Here is a 6,332-nt window from a genome sequence, read left to right on the forward strand (position 1 = left end):
CAATGACTCACGTTTGACGTGTTGCCATCATGATAATGAAGTCATATGCTCACACCGCATTCAAAACAGAGGCGAGGAACAAATGTTGTTTTTTGGACAACAATTGAGGGGAAACGTTTAGCTTTCATTTTTTTAAATGTGAAGCTTCTAATTTGGGGGGGGGGGGTACATTTCATATCCCACAGCCAACGCAGACATACACACAAGGAAGTCTAAAAATGTCTAATAGCTTCCAAAGCTAAAGAGGAATTGGGCTCTTTGCAAACTTTGTGGAAGTTTTAGCTCATCTTGTGCAAACCGGATTTGTAGTAGTTGGGAAATTGTGTAAAATGTAAATAAAAATAAAATACAATGATTTGAAAATCCTTTTCCACCTGTATTCAATTGAATACACTACAAAGACAACATATTCAATGCTCAAACTCATAAGCTTTATTTTATTTTTCAAATAATACTTGTTAGAGATTCGCTCACTTTTGCAAGAACCACACCGGAGACAAGTAAGTCCTTTTAGACACCTGCAGGTGGAGAGTCCATTCGTCGCTGTGCGTGCAGCGATGTTCGAATGGAGGTCTGAACTCTCCACCGTGCAAGGGCATATTTATTAAGAGAAACAGAGTGGGGGTATGAGTAGGCTGAATAGAAAGCCCTTGTCCTTTAGTCAAAACATATCAGGGGATGTTTTACGACCTTGTGGAGGATGGGACAAGGTAGGTTATTTATTACTGGTTGCATTCCAACATAATCATACGATAAGGATAATCTGAAAAACCCTAACATCTCCCTCCTGTTTTATCATATGATTATCCCACCCCAAACAACAAAGATAAGTAAAAAAAAAACATATATACATGTATAATGAAGAAAGAAGAAGAGTAAAAATAAAAAAAACAACAAACAATGATAGCAACACTTTCCAGTGAAGATGAGGTATTACCTTAATACCCCAGATCAAACTTATCGTGTAAGCGAAAAACCTGCTGGCCAGATGTTATTAGCAGGAAAATTCTCACACGGTCCCTCTGCCTTAGGCGACCAAAATGCTATCAATAAAAAAATAAAAAGAAAAACACAGAAACAGTACATCATTGTATCCATTACTTGCGAAGCACTTTTGATGGTTAAATCAACAAGTTTCCGTAAAACATGCTCAACAGAACAGCATCTACGCAATCCACGTCTCATTATCAGTATCACTATCACATCTGTCACGTCTAAGAAGTTGTATATGTGCTCGTGTTTTCGTCAGCTGATGATGTTCTAGTCTGTAGGTGTGGTCTGTCACTCACACTGGCGCACACACTTGTGTCCAGTTGGCAGGCAGCATCGGACAACTCTTGTGACCACAAAACCATGATCCGTTCTGAACAGGCACGTGCACTCATAGGATGCAGGTGAGGCAGTGCTTCTGAACTTCTGGATGAAGTAGGTCCCGTCCGATGGTGCAGCCATGTTGATAGTAGAGCCCTTACACCTTGAAAACGGCTCTCTCATCCTGGCACACAGCGGCGATGTCCAAAGCTCCCATCCAGTCTCCTCCTGGAGAGCAGTCATCGTTAACGCAGACGTGGGTCACGTTACCTTGGATGTAACATGTGTAATTCACTCCAGCTGGTCTCTCTGTGTAGGCCACTTGCGGTATTGTTCGTCCTTTAACAGTCACATTGAGATTTGTCCAGAATAGCTGATCACAGGCACCGTCTGGAAGTCCAGGGCGGTAAGGGTCGGGATCCTTGATATCCAACTCCTGGATGCCGTGTCCCTGTAAAACAATGCTCTAGACTTTCTTGCTACGTTTCACACAATAATAATGATGAGTAAATCATCAGATACCTCTCGTGCATACACTCCAACAAACGTTAAGTAGATGTGAGATAACTTGCATGAAGTCTACTTAACCAAACATTGAGTAAATATGGGATAACTTAAAAACTGTCCCGGTCAACAACAATTCATAAATAGAAACTACAAGGTATAATAAAGAACTTCTCTTTAGCTAAACAAGGAACAAAGGTGTCCTGTCAATAACTAGTGAGGAACTCTCACAGATAAGACAAGGAAGGGAGTATAAGAACTCCCTAAAACCTGGCAGATGTGTTGGCCTTGAGCGAAGGTATGAGACCTCCGGTTCAGGCCGGCCAGCGCTTCTACAAAACTAATTATCCTGACATTTCCCCACTGTTTATCACATATTTGCTCAAATTCACACATCACCATAAACAACCCCTTTTCTCGACTCTCAGTCGTCGGATCACATTCATGAGGACAAATATGTTTACACCAAAGGATAAACGTTGCGATGTCATCATTCAGAATCCCATGGATCTGGGAAAAGTCTGGTAACACAGATGCAGGAATTTTGCCATCAACATCATCATGTTGCCGCTCAGACATTAGGTATATCTGAGCAATCTCGTCCTCCATGGGCGATATTACTGTAGTGACGAGACGATTAAACAGAGCACGAAGACACGGTATGCAACATCCATACAAGGTGAGCATAGCAGCAACACTGTAACTGATGGTAAAATTGAGGACACAATGGCGTTATACTTCCCAAAAGCATTCATCCACTTGTAGTGCTCTTTCATCCTCGTTTTGAGGGATCGCAGGCCTGCAATCCGTCAGGCTCCCATCAGGGGCGGTGTTGTTGGGGATGAAGGTGCAGCATTGTTCTCCAAACATTGGGCAGACGCCTCCTTTCTCAGACAACAACATATCATGAGCATTGTGGTTCTGGATCGACATTAGGGAAGGTGTGGCTAGCTGTTCATGCACTGCCTCGAGCCCCGCTTGTGTCCGTTTGCCCAATTTCTGCATGTTGTAATGGATGTAATTTATCCTATTTACGTTCTTGTTCATCGTTCACCAGCAGCAAATGGAGGACTCCCATCCCGCTGCAATTTGGTCATTTAATTCTTATTAATCAGGAACTCCTCTAGGGACTCCAATTGCATCAATTTCGGTCAAATCATCGTCGCCTCTCAAATTTAAAGATATTTTGGTTTTTACCAGCTTTTTCCCCAGATCTTGGCATGTTGATGTATATACCGTAATTTCCGGACTATAAGCCGCGACTTTTTTCCAAAATTTTGGACAGTCACGTGCGGCTTATATAAGATTTTTTTCGAGATTTTTGTGATGACTTGATCACTTTTACTCTTAACACTATTATATACAGTAAAAGCTACAAAACAAACTGACAAATAACTCGTTTTCAAATCAGACGAGTAAAAACTGGTCAAATATTTAAAAAAAAAAGCTATTATTAAAAGTGAAGACAATTTGCAATTCTAGTAATGACACACGAATTTGATGCACAATTTGTCTTCGCGGGCCACATAGAATGATGTGGCGGGCCGTATCTGGCCCCCGGGCCTTGAGTTTGACACCTGTGCTCTAAACCCTTTCTCTTACTCTGCCATATCACTCAGAGATTACACAAAGCAGTGGCGCTGTTTGGACAATCTGCATTGTAATTGTACCAAGTTCATCTTGTTTTTCCTTTTTTTACCGTATTTGCCGGTGTATTGGTCGACCTTTTTCTATCCAAAATCGACCGAAAAAAATCGACCTCGACTTATACACCGAGTCATAAAATTTAACTTCGTATATATCGCTTCAAATGTGATGGTAACCAAGGCCGTTTCTCATGCATCTCATTGTGCGTTGCACTTAGAAAATTTGAACCGGGCGGCGTGCGCGAGTGCGCGGCCCGCTGGAAGTCGAATGAGGCGCCGCGATCTCCTCCGCGGTGCTTATAAAGTGCCGATCCGCTCGGCTTGGAGCTATTTCCGGCCTCCCGTTGGTGCCGGGCGGCGTGCGCGAGCTCGCCGGCTGCTGGAAGTCGAATGAGGCGCCGCGATCTCCTCCGCGGTGCTTATAAACAGCCGATCCGCTCGGCGGGGGCTATTTTCAGCCACTTGGCGCGTGCGCACGGCCTCCCGGATGTGCCGGGCGGGTGCGCGTGCTTGCCGGCCGCTGGAAGTCGAATGAGGCGCCGCGATCTCCTCCGCGGTGCTTATAAACAGCCGATCCGCTCGGCGGGGGCTATTTTCGGCCACTTGGCGCGTGCGCACGGCCTCCCGGATGTGCCGGGCGGGTCCGTGAGCTCGCCGGCCGCTGGAAGTCGAATGAGGCGCCGCGATCTACTCCGCGGTGCTTATAAAGTGCCGATCCGCTCGGCTTGGAGCTATTTCCGGCCTCCCGTTGGTGCCGGGCGGCGTGCGCGAGCTCGCCGGCCGCGATCTTCTCCGCGGTGCTTATAAACAGCCGCATGCGCACGGCCTCCCGGAATTTGAACACATTTCGTCAATAAATTTCGCATATTGAATTTTGAAGTTTAATATAATGCAACAATTGAGCTCGACTTATACAAAGGATATATCATAAAATCGTAAATTTCCGTCGAATTTTAGGGGGTCGACTTATACACCGAGTCGACCTGTACACCGGCAAATACGGTAATCACTTCACTGGTTTCTTTTAAATCAAACAAGTTGTTTGATAACAACTTGTTTGATATAAAAGAAACCAGTGAAGTAATCTGCATTGTATTAAAACCCAATCAATCAGCATTTAAATTCAATTCTTCTGACATTTTGCTCACCAAAAACAAGTTGTAATGAATGTGAACTTTTAATGCATTTTATTCAGAAGGTTACTTTGAACCTTAAACGGCGGCGTGACGTACTTATGGATTTATACGGCCTCCGGCCTCCAGGGGGCGCTCTAGCAGGAAGCAAGAGCGGGACAGGCGAAGAAGAGATAATGCGCCGAAGAAGACGCGCTAGTTTGTTTTTACATTTCGCGCATCACGCGATGAAGACGGACATTACTGAAAAGAAGCCTTTATACACAAACCGTCATCATGGGGGACAAAAGAAATGCATATGATGCCGCTTTTAAGCCAAAGACAGTCGATGTTGATGACATTATCTTGTGTCTACTCTGGAGCGTACTTATGGATTTCTACGGCCTCCGGTCTCCAGGGGGCGCTCTAGCAGGAAGTAAGAGCGAGACAGACGAAGAAGAGATAATGCGCCGAAGAAGACGTGATCGTCTCGCGCATCACGCACACACCCGCATTCACACAAAGACAGGAAGCTTTTATACACAAACCGTCATTATGGGGGATAAAATAAATGCATATGATGCCGCTTTTAAGCAATGCGTGTCGCTTGCTAGTTTAATATAATTTAGCGCTTCGTGCATGAATAAGATTACCATGAACAGAACCTCTTCACACTCGAAGAAATGCATAAAACCGACGACGAAAGAGAGACTGAGAAAGTGCGAGGCGAAGGATATCTAACGCTATTCCAATCGGACACTAAGGAGGAAGACTTCGATAGTTTCAGTGCACAGGAGGAAGATGAAGACGGCTCTTTTTTTACTTTTACTGGTATGTTTTTTTTAACCAGCCCTGTTCGTGCTGTGCTACCGTGTTGCTGCTGTGTTGGTGCTGTGTTACTTCCGTGTTGCTGCGGTATTACTGCCGCGTCACAGGCAGTGTTTGGAAAGAAATGTTAAGGTATGTTATTAAAGCTTTAAAAAAAACTTTCTGTGTCCAGTCTTTCTTCGCTAATAACTCGCGTGCACACTTCCGCTTTGCTGCGGTACTACTGCTGCATCACAGGCAATGTTAAGAAAGACATGTTCAAGTATGTTATTAAAACGTTAAAAAGGCTTTCTATGTACTGTCTGTCTTTGTAAAAAACTCGTGTGCACGTGCGGCTTATAGTCCGGTGCGGTTTATGTAAGAAAAAAAATGAAATATCCCTAAATTTTACCTGGTGCGGTTTATAATCCGGTGCGGCTTATAGTCCGGCAATTACGGTAGAATTTCGCTTGACTACATTCTCTGAAAGCATTGGCTTCTTTTTTTTTCTTTTTTCTCTCAATGGCTATTATATAGACTGCTCTGTCACACACTTCACAATCCAGTAGACGTGACAGATTTCACACAATCTTTGGTCAATGGCAACGGTACAACATAAATAATCTGTCGCAAATCCATACATATGACATATTCAATTTTTTTCTGTCTTTGCAGCTTGTTTTGCCATAAGCAATCAATTGTTTCTTTTTTCAGTTACTCTTATAGTTAGTTACCTGAAACAAATTATCCACATCCATTCTAGATATTCATCCCATTCTTTAACATCTACAGCGGTTGTTGACAAAGTACACATATAAACATCATACTTTCATGGCAGTCCAGATCCGACACAGCAGATCATCCTGCAAAGGTCAAAATGATCTTTTAAATTGAAGGCATTCAGTGTTTTTGTTTTTGTTGAAACAAGCTCTACAAAAAATGTTTTGTTTTG

This window comes from Syngnathus scovelli, chromosome 10 (genome assembly GCF_024217435.2).
Source record: "Syngnathus scovelli strain Florida chromosome 10, RoL_Ssco_1.2, whole genome shotgun sequence".
Lineage (NCBI taxonomy): Eukaryota > Metazoa > Chordata > Actinopteri > Syngnathiformes > Syngnathidae > Syngnathus > Syngnathus scovelli.